This window comes from Lutra lutra, chromosome 7, assembly GCF_902655055.1.
Source record: "Lutra lutra chromosome 7, mLutLut1.2, whole genome shotgun sequence".
NCBI lineage: Eukaryota > Metazoa > Chordata > Mammalia > Carnivora > Mustelidae > Lutra > Lutra lutra.
This window is the reverse complement of record NC_062284.1, coordinates 8,841,117-8,854,645: the sequence shown is the minus strand read 5'-3', so window position 1 is coordinate 8,854,645 and position 13,529 is coordinate 8,841,117. Positions and strand designations below refer to the sequence as shown.

The following is a 13,529-nucleotide window of genomic DNA, read 5'->3' as shown; positions in this document are numbered from 1 at the left end:
GCTCAATAAAATGTTTGTGATATTTTGTAGTTTAAATGGTTGGTTTAGATCCTTTGTTTTTTCTTTGCTGTCATGCATTTCAAATTCAGTTTTTAAAAATCAAGTTTTCAATGTTTTTTATTGAATTGATAGTTGTTTTTTTTTTTTTTAAAGATTTATTTATTTATTCTAGAGAAGGAGAGAAAGTGTGGGAACTGGGGCAGAAGGAGAGGGAGAGAGTCTCAAGCAGACTCTGATGAGCATGGAGCCTGATTAGGAACTCAATTTCATGACCCTGAGATCATAACCTGAACCAAAACCAAGACCCAACTGACTGCCACCCAGCTCCCTGTTGACAGGTTTTTGAGATTGGTGTGTATTTGTAGTTACTATTGATGTGTCAAAAATTATCCCAACTTCAGTGGCTCAAAATAACCATTTCGTTTTTCTCACCATTTTGAAAGGACTCAGCAGGGCAACTCTTACTTTGTGTCTCTTGTGTGATGGCCTTGGAAGTTGACGGGGGCTGCAATGATCTGAACGTTCAACCCATCCAGACATCCAAAATTGCTCCTTCTCATAGTTCACAGCTGATGCCATGTGATCCCAGCTTTGTTGAGAGCTTAACTGGGGCTCTCTACCCACCACACCGTATGGGTTTTCCCGTATCGCCTGGGCTTCCTTATAGCATGGCTGCCTTAGAGAAGTCAGTGCTCTCACATCGGTGGCTCAGGACTCCAGAGGTCACTGTGCCAGGGGCCTGGGCATGAACTGTTTTTGGTTTTTATGGTTCCACCTTGGTAGTTAGTCCCTGTCTACATTCTATTTGGTGTTAAAAGAGTCCCTTGGCCAAGATTCAAGGCTGTCATTCCATGTCTTGGTGGTGGGTTGTGACAAAGCATTTGCAGACATGTTTTAAAATTGTCACAGTTTGGTTTCTAGAATTGAAGAGTTTTTCACTAAAGAAACATTAATTTAGTTACTTCAGCATGTCCTAATTTTTTTTTTTTTTTGGCAAACTTACTAGCTTTTGAAACTCAATTCAGAAAACGTGAGGAAAAGTTACTCTTGTACAAATTGTTCAGTGTCTTTCAGCCTCAGTCTCTTCCTCAGTGCAGTAGGGAGAGGGGTACCTAAATTGTAAGATGGTTTTGAGGATTAAGCAGCAAGTGGTGTCTGAAACATAGTGGACACTTAACAGTTATAATCATAGTATTGTTGGCTCTATGGGTTGCCAATTCATACCCTGATGCCTATGTCTTACACTTAAACAGTCTAGACTATCTCTGAAAATCTGCTCTCCCAGAGTGGGTTGGGGAAGGCCATTACCTGCTGGGTTAGGGAACACTCAAGTGTTGGAGCAAGGCTGTGAGGTAACAGGGCTTCCTGAAAATGGGAGACACCGTAAGAGACCAGAGCCAACTTTTTTTTTGCTTCATAGTTGTGCTTTAGACTACATTGCTTGGAAAATGCCATCTTCTTGGTGTTTTTGGAAACTGGTGGTCTGGTGTCCATGCAGAAGCAGGGCTGAGCCAGCCCGTCCTGGGTGCTCTTAATCTTTCATGTGTGTTTCGGAGGTGGATGGGTTCAGGGATTAAGGCAGTGAGTGGCAGCTGCTGGCTGAACAAGAAGGCAGCAACTCACCTCCTCCACATTGGTGCCAAGCCTTGGGTGGGCTGGGACCTGCAAGTGCTATTTGCTTGCTGTGTTTAGATGCATTCAGAAGAGCCAAACACTATTTGGCACTTCTTTTTAGTAACCCTGAATTCTAATTTGCAAGTTTCATGCTGTAATTTGTCATCTGTGTTTGGAGAGACCTCACAGGCTTCCTAGATGTAGAGATGGAACCTGCTTTCCAGTGAGTGTCATTTAAAAGAAATCAGAGACCATTTCAGGGCTGCGAGGCTGCTGATTGCTGTCATTATTACTATGACTCGAAGTCTTCACCATTTACCGGTGGCGGCAAGTGTGCCTGGTGTTGACAAAGCACAGGATTCCAAACTAGGTCTTCCCAGAGGACACACCCTCAGCCTCTTTGAGTGTTTTGTTTATCATCGCCCTCCCGCCAGTTAAGAGTGTTCCGCTGCCTTGAGACCATGGTGAAGAAGGTGGAAGATTGATCCAAGAAGATGCATCTCAAAGGTTCTTCAGATCTATTTTTAGGTTCTTCACTTTTTTTGGGCAGCGTCATGGCGCATATTTATTTACCAGTGGTTTATTGAGCATGCGTTGTGACCAATACAAAGAGCTAAACATTTTACACCCACTTTGGTACTTGTAACCCAACTGTACCCATGAGCGAGGTACAAGGATTAGTCCTGGGGCTCCTGGGTGGCTCAGTTGTTAAGTGTCTGCCTTCGGGTCTTGGGATTGCATCCCACATCAGGCTCCCTGCTCTGCTGGAAGCCCGCTTCTCCCTCTCCCACTCCCACTGCTTCGTTGCTTCTCTTGCTGTGTCTCTCTCTGTCAAATAAAAAAAATCTTTAAAAAGAAAAAAAAGGGACATTAGTCCCATAATGAAAGTGAGAAAATGAAATCTTCAAGTGATTATGGTCACATAGGTTTATCTCAATTAAATGTACATGCTTTTGGGATGCTTGGGTGGCTCAGTTGGTTAAGCATCTGCCTGTGGCTCAGGTCATGATCCCAGGGTTCTGAGATCAAGTCCTGCACTGGGCTCCTTGCTTAGCAAGGAGCCTGCTTCTCCCTCTGCCTGCTACTCTGTCAGCTTACGCTCTCTCTCTCTCTGACAAATAAATAAATAAAATCTTTAAAAAAAAGGACATGCTTTTATAATAGGTACGAAGTCTGCCCACCTGGAGCTGTCAGAGAAAGGGAAAAGACTTATAGGCTTTGGGTGCCCATGGGAACACAGGGCATGAGTGTGTGTGAATGTGTGCAGGGACTAGCCAGGGTTAAGAGGTGAAGGCTGAAACAGGCTTCTTTGGTCACAATGCTTATCTTAAGGTGATGGAAAAAAAAGTACATCCTTTTCAACTCCTCTCCCTTTTCCCTACTCCAGCCTCATGGGCTGTCTTCATGTCCCCTACCTTTGCCATGTTTCTTCCAGCCACTGGACTCTGTATGCCACTCTCCTTTAGCTCTATTTCACCCTGAGCTTCCTTCCCTCCCATCTTCACCTAGTTAATTCCTGCTTATTCTTTAGTTCTTGGCCTTATTGTGACTTCTTAAGGGAATCATTTTCTGACTCATGTCAAATAAGCTTATTTTACATGACAATACAAAACCTAGACACTTATCCCTAGTCTCCATTGTACACCCCTTTGGGTGACTACTTAGGTAATACCTGGGGCTCTAACTAGCTTGAGAGCCTCAGGAGGACAGGGATTGTGCATTTTTATGCTACCTGTGGTGTTCTGGTGCCTCATACAGTGTTTGATACACAGTAAGTTCTCAACAACGTCTGCCAACTGAATGAAAAATGGACCACATTCTATCCTACCCCACACTGGACTCTGGATATCCTCTTACCTGGGAGGAAGATCAGTGATTTCCTTAATAATTAATTACATAAGACTCAATTTCTAATTGGGGTGTTTGTCAAATTCTGGGGCCTGAGAACTATGAGAAAAGAATGAGAACTGTGGGATTGTTCATTCTCAAGGTTCCATCTAAGACACTCTAGCCAGAAAACATTACCCACCATTTTATTTTATTTTGTTTTACTTTATTTTGTAACACTGTGTTATAAAACCATGTCACCCATCATCCAGCTTCCGTAATTATGACAAACTTTTCTTTTTATATGACAAACTTTTTATATGCCCCACTATTTCTACCAATACCCCCATAATATTGAAACAAATCTCATTTCATCTCATTCATAGATATTTTGGCTCATACTCCTAAAACACCTCTCTCTTTTGAACCCATTTCAGACTCAACAGGAAGTTTTACCTTCTACCTAAACTATATTTCTAATGATGCAGCTTCTGCCCATTTCCTTCGGGTTAAAAACAGAGAACCACCTGTCACCACTTTTGGTCTTACAACTGCTTTTGGTAATTGAAGTTTGTGATTAGTGCTCCCTTCCATCATTCATTACCAACTCTAAATTTAATAATGTCTTTTAGTTAACCAATGGACCATCACTAGTGAGTGTTCACACCACATGACTGGAAGAACAAATTTATTTTCGGCAATATGGTTTTCTTGGGCTATGAGCTGTGTCCTGTGCTCCTGGCTCATGAGTTTGGAAGAGATTTTTGTCTTATTCTTTAGAGATCAAGAATTTTAGAATTCAAAGGTTCTTCCAACCTGTGGGAAGAGAGTAGCAGAGTGCTAGCACCCTACTTCTGTGATATCGGGGTGCTGTGCAAAATGGGATGGGGATGGATGGTTTTTCCACTGTCAGTAAAATTGGACTTGAACTTGAGAAAATTGGGGAGAGGGGCATGGGCTACTTCTTTTCTTCCTTCACTTTAAGCCTGTGATGGTATTGATGTTCCCTATTTATTGGCATCCTACAGTAGTCTCCTCTTTTTTTTTATTTTTCATTTTTTTAGATTTTATTATTTATTTATTTGCCAGAAAGAGAGAGACAGAGAACACAAGCAGGGTGAGTGGCAGGCAGAGGGAAAAGCAGGTTCCTCACTGAGCAAGGAACTCGATGCGGAGCTCCATCCCAGGACACTGGGATCATGACCTGAGCAGAAGACAGATGCTTAACTGACTGAGCCACCCAGGCGCCCCCAGTAGTCTCTTCTTATCTGTGGTTTTGCTTTCCGTGTTTTCAGTTACCTATGGCCAGCTGTGGTCTGGCAGGAGACGACCCTCCCTCTGACTGTCACAATGCCTACCTGATTCACCTCACTTCATCCCATCACATAGGCATTTTACCCCCTGACCTCATCCCCAGAGGAGAGATGAGTGCAGAACAATAAGGTATTTTGTGTGTGTATGTGAGAGAAAGAGACCACAGTCACATACGTTCTATGACAAAATATCGATATAATTGTTCTGTTTTATTATCAGTTATTGCTGTTAATCTCTTCCCGTGTTTAATTTATAACTGAAGCTTTCTCAGAGGTGTGTAGGTGTAGGAAAGCACATAGGATAGATAGGATTCGCATATAGAGGATTCCTACTATCAGTGGTTTCAGGCACCCACTGGGGATCCTATAAAGTGGGGACCGCTATGTTCGATCATTTGTTCAGTCGTTGATAGAAACATTGAACTGCGTACCTTGTTAACTTCTGTAACTTCTCACTGGAGTATACTTTGAGGTGAGTCGTTCATTGACAAGAAAAGGACAGCAAGACTCTGGCAGATCGTGCACTAAGCTTCCATTCCAAAATTTACCGTCGACTCTCTGCAAGATTCCATGCTAGGATCTGAGGATACCAAGGGGAACAAGACAAAATACTTGCTCTAGAGGAGCTCTCAGTCTAAAGGGAGTGTAGTGTGTAAGATTAAAAAATGGTTTTCAATTCTCTACTACGCCTCCAGCTCAGAGGGTGGAGCCTAACTCTGTCTCCTCGAATCTGGGCTTTGAACGGTGACTTGACAGACCAAGAGAATGCAGCAGAGATGGTGGTTGGACTTTTGAGGCTTCCCCCCAGCCTCAAAAGCCCCAGGATTCCAAGCCTGGAATCCTTGCTCTGGGTGGAAGCTAGTTGCCACGTAAAAAGTCCAATTACCTGTCATGCTGGAAAGGACACACGTAGGTACTCTGGTCAATAGTCCATGGTGAGCCCAGTTCTCCAGCCTGCCAAGGGGACACCATCCCTGCCAAGGTGTCACCATCATAGAACTTTCAGACCAGCCAGCCCATCTACCCGCTGAGGGTCACCAGGGACTTTGGTTGACACCATGGACAATAAAAGAATCCCCTAGGCAAGTTCTGCCCAAATCCCCCACCCACAAAATCCAGAGACAAATAAAAAGGCTTTTGTTTTGAGCCATTACATTTTGGCTCAGCTTGTCACCCCACAATAGACCATCAGGACAAGGAGGTAAGAAAATGAGCAAGGTCTAGTAAGAATTCTCTCATAGGGGCACCTGGGTGGCTCAGTGGGTTAAAGCCTCTGCCTTCAGCTCAGGTCATGATCCCAGGGTCCTGGGATCGAGCCCCATGTTGGGCTCTCTGCTCAGCAGGGAACCTGCTTCCCCATCTTTCTCTCTCTCTGCCTGCCTCTCTGCCTGCTTGTGATCTCTCTCTGTCAAATAAATAAATAAAATCTTAAAAAAAAAAAGAATTCTCTCATAAAGGTAGGTACAACATGGGTTGTGGGAAAACAAACATAGAGCAAACAGTTCAGAGAAGCCAGGACACCACACTGCACCACTTAAGGGAGCACCAATCATGTTGTAGTATTTATGAATGGCACCCCCTGGAGTTGTGCAGTGCCCAACATGAGCAGACGTGTGGCGGTTTTGGGTAATGGGTGCTGGGAAGGCAGCTTAGCTGGGAAAACTGTATAGGAAGGGCAGTGGAGCTTGGAACTGAGCTCCGAGTAGGTTTCATGGGCTAAGGCCGAGGGGAACGAGCTAGTCCTCCAGCAGGGGGCAGCAACATGAGCAAAGTTATGCAGTCACTGGTACCCATGATGGACTTGGGGCATGGCCCCTGGTCTTGTGTGGTCGGCAGGCTCAGTGCTGGGGGGGTACGGAGTGGCTGCAGGTGAGCCTCAAAGGCTGTGTGATGTGAAGGGTCTTAATTACATATTATCATGAGGAGTCAGCAGGAGGAAAGCAATGGGAGCCGCAGATGATTTCAAAGCAAGGGAGCAACAAATGCGAAACAGTATTTGAGAAAATTGCAGTTCAAAACCCCACAGACTGTGAGAGACACTGTTTGTTCTTCCAACTGCCTGCCTCTCCATGAAAGCTTGGCAGAACCAATTTTCATAGGAAAGTCTTAAACAACAGGGGATTACTCAATGATTCATTTAAAAGGATCATTAAAGGAAAATTGAGGCACATCACATCCTGCCTTCTTTAATTGCTCATTTATTATTACAGTGGGTGAGATAATGGCTTTGTATTATTCTTCTAAACAGTGTAAAATATTTATTGGTAAATATAGTAGTGCATAAATTAATGCCAGTTGGGATTTGGTATTGCATTTTTTTTCTCCACCGATAGCCATAATTTTTATTTAAAGAAAAACAGTATTGTGCTGATTCCTTCTGGCTCAGAGCTGAGTGAGAACTTAACGGTGTTAAGGGCTTCCAACATCTATAGGATGCAACATCTATAGGATGCATCATCTAGGAATGCAACATCTATAGGATGATACTGTCTCTTTGTTTCCATGGGGGTGGCCGGCCTTCCAGTGGTTTGTGAAATTAATTTCTCTCCTGTTTATTAAGACCATAATGTTTGCTAAGAGGGCACATGGAGGTGTGAAATTTTCTTTTTTGCTCCATCACATCAGAAGTCGGTAACGAACTACTTAACTAACAGTGGCTTTTACAAGGGTGGGTATTTATTATTTCACGTATCTGAAAGTGCCCAGATAGGGGGTTCCATAAAATTGATTCAAGTGGTTTCACAATGTCAACAATGACCCAGGATCATGTCCTTATATGACAGCACCCAAAAACAGGAAAGAGAATTTTTTTTTGCCTTTTTATTTCTTTTAAAGATTTTATTTATTTATTTGACAGACAGAGATCACAAGTAGGCAGAGAGAGAGAGAGAGGGGAGCAGGCTCCCTGCCAAGCAGAGAGCCTGATGCGGGGCTGGATCCCAGAACCCTGGGATCATGACCTGAGCTGAAGGAAGAGGCTTAACCCACTGAGCCACCCAGGTGCCCCCTGCCTCCTTTGTTTTTAAAGGTCTCTCTCTTTTTGGGGGGCGCCTGGGTGGCTCAGTGGGTTAAGCAACTGCCTTTGGCTTGGGTCATGATCCTGGAGTCCTAGGATCAAGTCCCACATCTCGGCAGGGAGTCTGCTTTTCCCTATGACCTCTCCTCTCTCATGCTCTCTCTCTCTCAAATAAATGAATAAAATCTTAAAAAAAAAAAAAAGGAAAAGAAAAAGGTCTCTCTCTCTCTTTTTAAATCCTAGGGGAAAAAAAAATCTTTTTGGAATCTCAGCAGATGTTTATTTAGGTTTCCTTATCCAGATCTGCGGTTAGACTCACCTCTAAATCAATCGCACGAAATGAAGAAAGGCTCAGAGGAGAGGCTCTGGGGCCCCTTCCTGGGGCAGGGGAGAGTATGACGTGCGTGCTCCATCAGCACACTGCTACAAATGGGGTTTTCTTGGAAGCAATTACAGAGGGATGTCTCAGGCATCTGTAGCCAAGTGTGTTGGCCACAGGTCAAACTAATTTAGGGGTGGTGATTTAGGATATTCTGCGTGCCCAGCTCTATATCCCTGCTGGCAGATACAATAGAAGCATATAGAACAATGCTTGTTCTCAGAGAGTTTTAGTGGGCATTGTAATAAGGCAGGCAATTCTTAGGCTTGAGATATTAATTCAACACAATGTATGGATGATCTATCACACCTTTGGAGATGGGGAATCAGAGATGAATAAGACCTAGTTCTTGCCCACAGGAATTCACAATTCCCTTCACCATCTGCCTCCTTCAATCTGGTCATATGGAAGCAGTTTTATCCCCGGATGTCATCACACTCTGTCACGCTTCCCTCTGAGCTCACAGGGCTACAACATAGTTGGAACCCTCCCCTCCCACCCCCTTTCCGCCTGGCTTCTCTGAGTAGTCTCTCACGGACCTGGCTAGGTTAGAGCTCCTTCCCTGGATCCTGTAGCCTCTTCTTTTTGTCGTGGTCTTTACCATCCCAGGTCCTGATCATGCGCCAGGCCTGGAACCCCACGAAGGCAGATTGCATTTTGATCCATTTGCATCTTTAGCCTGGTGCCTGGAACGTAGATGGTTTTCAGTGAACATTTGTGGGATGAGTGCATGAATAATTGAATGAAAGGAAATTAAATCTGGATCTTTTATTCCTCTTCAATAAGTTTCTACTGTATTAGTTTTTCTCTTTTCCTCTTTTTCTCATCTCCCCGTTTCCTCTCTTATGTTCCATTTCTTGGCTCCTGATTCTAACACATGAATCCAGCATTTTACAAGTTACACAATATGCTAGAGGCTGGCTTTTACCGTTTATCCCCTTGCCTCTCCTTAGAAAGGAGAGCAATTTTGGGGGTGCTGGAGGTGGATCCAAAACCATTAGGGACTATCAGGAAGCATTCAGGGACTTAGTTTTTTACCCTGAACCACCTTTGGGTCCACTTTCGAAGGGCCGCAGTCCTGCTGTGATCATGTGATTTATAACAAGAAAGAGAAATATATATACACATTTTTAAGATTTTATTTTTAAGTAATCTCTATACACAATGTGGGGCTTCAACTCACAACCCTGAGATCAAGAATCTCATGCTCTACTCTTTCTTTTAAAAGGAACCCCCTTTTAAAAAAAAAATTAATACAAGTAAAACGCCAAAACGACAGTGTTCAGAAAACTCCTAGCTCGGTGGAGTAAAAATTAACAAAAGTAAGCCCTGTTTAGAATGCAGTGGAGGGGCGAGCCCGGGAAGCTCCCTTGCCCGACCAGTTGTCAATTGCAGACCCAACAGGAAGAAACTTGCCTCCCAAGTAGATACATTTTACTTTACTATCCCAGCAGGAGGAAGAAAATTTTCCTTCTACCCCTGGCAACAGCCCAGCCAATGAGGGACCGCCACAACTCAGCCAATGAAAAGCCCCTATATTTTGAACTCCCAGTTTACTCCAATGGCTCTTTCGTTTGTAGCGGCCCCGCCCACCTTCCCTCTATAAAGGAGCCCCGCGCGGCTTCGTTCCCAGGACCTGGTTGTACTTTTGAAGAAAACTGCGTGTGTCTTACTCCCAAACAAACCCAATTTTGCTGGTAAAATAACTGGCAGTTTTATTTTTAAGGCTAAATGTGAACAGGCGGAGATGCTCTGGGAGAATGCGGACGCTCCCAGCTGTTCCTGAGTTAAAACCTTTTTATAACAAACTGGTAACCTAGTAAGTAAAATGTTTCTCTGAGTTCTGGGAGAATGCGGACGCTCCCAGCTGTTCCTGAGTTAAAACCTTTTTATAACAAACTGGTAACCTAGTAAGTAAAATGTTTCTCTGAGTTCTGTGAGCTGCTCTAGCGAGTTAGTGGCACCTGAGGAGGGAATCTTTATAGCCGGCGGCTCAGAAGTACAGTTGACCCTGAACAACGTGGGCACTGACTCCCCACGCAGTCAAAAATCCTCGTATAACTTTTGTCTCCCCCAAAACTTTAACTAATAAATAGACTAGGGTTGACTAGAAACGGTATTGATGACGTAAACAGTCGATTAACACATATTCCGTGTGTTACCTGTATGAGGTGCTGTATTCTTAAAGTCAGGTAGAGAAAGTTCCTTTAAAATAAGGGAAAATACATTTTTAGCACATTACTGTATTTATGGGAAAAAAATCCCCATGCGAGTGGGCCTGTGCACTCAAACTCGTGTTGTTCAAGGACCAGCTGTACAGTAACAACCTGGAGGTTGAGGCTAGAGTCTAAAGCAGCGAGCAGGGTTGTGGGACTGAACCCTTAGCCTGTGGAATCTATGCTGTCTCCGAGTACATAGTGTCTGAATTGAGTTTAATCCTAGGACACACACTGGCATCCGAAGCATGGTTTTTTGGTGTAGGGACACCTGTCCCCAAGCAAACACACATTGGAATTTGTACTAGAATCAAAGACCAGCAAACTCCCCAGAATGATGGCTCTGTTGCTTCTTGGTTTGTGTTCCCAGGCCTGGGTAGACTCTGGAGGGGCAGGGAGCACTGACACTGTGGCATGTATGGATGATACTTGCTGGAGGGTGGCACTCCCATGATGGGAGATGTCAGCCCAGTGCCCGCTGAGACTGCCCTCCTTAAGCTACAGCGCTCAGTGGAGATGTCAGAGCAAACCCGAGTCTTTTTCTGGGGACGTGTAGCTACCAAGTCCCTAAGGGTCCCCAGATGTCTCATCACACCTGGAAAAGGAGTTAAAGAGTTAATTTTTGCTATTTTAAGCTCATTACAGATTTTTTAAAAATAAGATTTTACTTATTTGAGAGAGAGCACTTGAGCAGTAGGGGGAGAGGCAGAGGGAGAAGCACATTCCCTGCTGATCAGGGAGCCCAAACCCGGGGATCCTGGGATCATAAGCTGAAGGCAGACACACAACCAACTAAGTCACCCAGGCTGCTCTTTGATCATTATGAAATTTTTTTGCATTGATTTTGATTTGTAAAAAATAGAGCATTAAAATATCATTTATCCTGATTACTGCATTTTAAAATTAGAATTTTGCACCCAAGCTGGGGCCTCATTTGACACATCCCAGTCCTTGTCCTGGCTGAGCCATTGAAGTGTGGGTTCCTGGAAGGTGTTAAGCCCGGGATTAGAGAAAGTGTAAGCACTGCTCTTGGGGTGTGGTATTGGACTTGATGGCTCCTTTATGGTTCAGTTTGTTTGCAGTCTGAAAAACATTGCACACTTGCCCTGCAACAGCCTCAGTTGCAGGTGCTGGGAATACAGATATGCACAAACTTTGGTCCCTTCTCTAGAGATTAATATAGAGTGGGGGTAGAGTGGGAAGCATGCCTAAGTACCATGTGGTGAATGCACTGTCAGAAGTAGCCCAGAGTGATGTGGGGAGCAGAGAGACCCAGACCCAGCTTGCAGGGAGTGGGGTTGGAATCCTATAGGAGACATTGGTATACATGGGGGATAACTGGCACTGGGCAGGCAGGCTTCAGGAAGAGGGAACAGCGTGATCATGGGTACAGGGACAAGACCTATGTGGCTGAGCAGGAAATGAGTAGTTCCACATTGTCAAAGCATATGCTTTGGGCAGGGGTGTAGTACTGAATAATAAAGCTGGAGAGGTAAGTGGGACAGGACCATGAGGAGCTTTGGGAACCCTATTAAGGAGCTCTGAGTTTATCCTACATGTAAAGGGGAGTTATTAAGGTCTTTGAAGTAGATGGGGAACCTGAGACTTAACTAATGTGAAGATTAAAGCTTTGCCTTAAATAACCTACCTAAAAAAAATAGCATATAGGGCTCCTTTTTCTCCACATTCTTGCCAACATTTGTTATCTCCAGTCTTTTGATAAAAACCATTGTTGTAGGTCTGAGGTGATTTCTCACTGTGTTTTGATTTGTATTTTCCTGATGATGAGTGATGTTGAGCATTTTTTCATGTACATATCAGCCATCTGTACGTCTTCTTTGGAAAAATGTCTGTTTGGGTCTTTTGCCCATTTTAATATTGGATTATTTGTTTTTCTGCTATTGAGTTGTATTAATTTTTTAATATATATTTTGGATATCCGTCCCTTATCAGATATTTGCTTTGTGAGTATTTTCTCCCATGTTGCCTTTTCAATTTATTGATTGTTTCTTTTGCTGTGCAGAAGCTCTTTCTTTAGTGTAATATGGTCCCAATTGTTTATTTTAGGTTTTGTTCTGGTTTCTTACCCCAGAATCATTGCCAAAACCCACGTCAGGGCTTTTTTCCCCCGTGTGTGTGTGTGTGTGTGTGTGTGTGTTTTCCCTAGGAGTTTTGTGGATTCAGGTCTTACATTTGAATCTTTGAGCCATTTCAAGTTAATATTTTTGAGTAGTATAAAAGATAGGATTCCTAGGTATGTATAAAAAAGAATTGAAATCAGACTCTTGGTGAGATACCTGTGCACACCCATGTTCACTGCAGCAGGCTTAATGGTAGCCAAGACATGGAAGCAACCGAAGTGTCCATCAACAGAAGAATGGATAGCGATACCAGTCTTTAGAGAAGGGACAAAGTTTTGTGTACATCTGTGATCCTAGCACCTGGAACACAGTTCGTTCTAGGGAAAGTGTGCAATACATGTTTCGCAGAATGCTACCATACTGAACCATAAAGGAGCCATGAAGTCCAATACACACACACACACACACACACACACATACACACCTCCATACACACACATTTCAGAATATTATTCAGCCATGAGAAAGAAAGTCCTCCCATTTGCAACAGCATGGATGGACCTTGAGGACATCATGCTGTGTGAGATAAGTCACCCAGGGGAAGACGAATACTATAGGATATCACTTAAGTGTGCAGTGTAGAAAAAACAGAGTAGAATGATGGTTACCAGGGTGTGGGAGTGGTGGGATTTGGTCCTACCTTAGGTTTCTCTTGAGAAAATGAGTATTCATCCTTCCCACTCAGGGATGCCTTTCCTCAGAACATTTTTGTGGATTTCTGTTCCTGCTCTCTGCCCTGTACTTCAAAACAATCTGAGCCTGCTTAGCCATTTTGGCGGGCAAAACCCCTTCTCATTTGCTGTCTCTGCCTAAAGTATTGATACTTCTTTTTTTTTTCCATTAATTTTTTTTTGTTGTTTAAGAAACACATTCTTTTTTTTTCTTTTTACAAATTTTAATTCTAGTATAGCTAACATACAGTGTTCTCTTAGTTTCAGGTGTACCCTGTAGGGATTCAGCAATTCTCTACGTCACTCAGGGCTCATCAGAATAAGCGTGTCTTCATCCCCTTCACCTGTTTCC

The 13,529-nt window shown here is 43.6% G+C and overlaps 1 protein-coding gene across 5 annotated transcripts in view; it reads left to right on the top strand.

Annotated features, from left to right (window-relative positions):
* AGBL1 (AGBL carboxypeptidase 1) overlaps positions 1-13,529 on the top strand; it is a 733,956-nt gene that overhangs the window by 46,186 nt on the left and 674,241 nt on the right. The gene's annotated exons all lie outside the window — the stretch shown is intronic.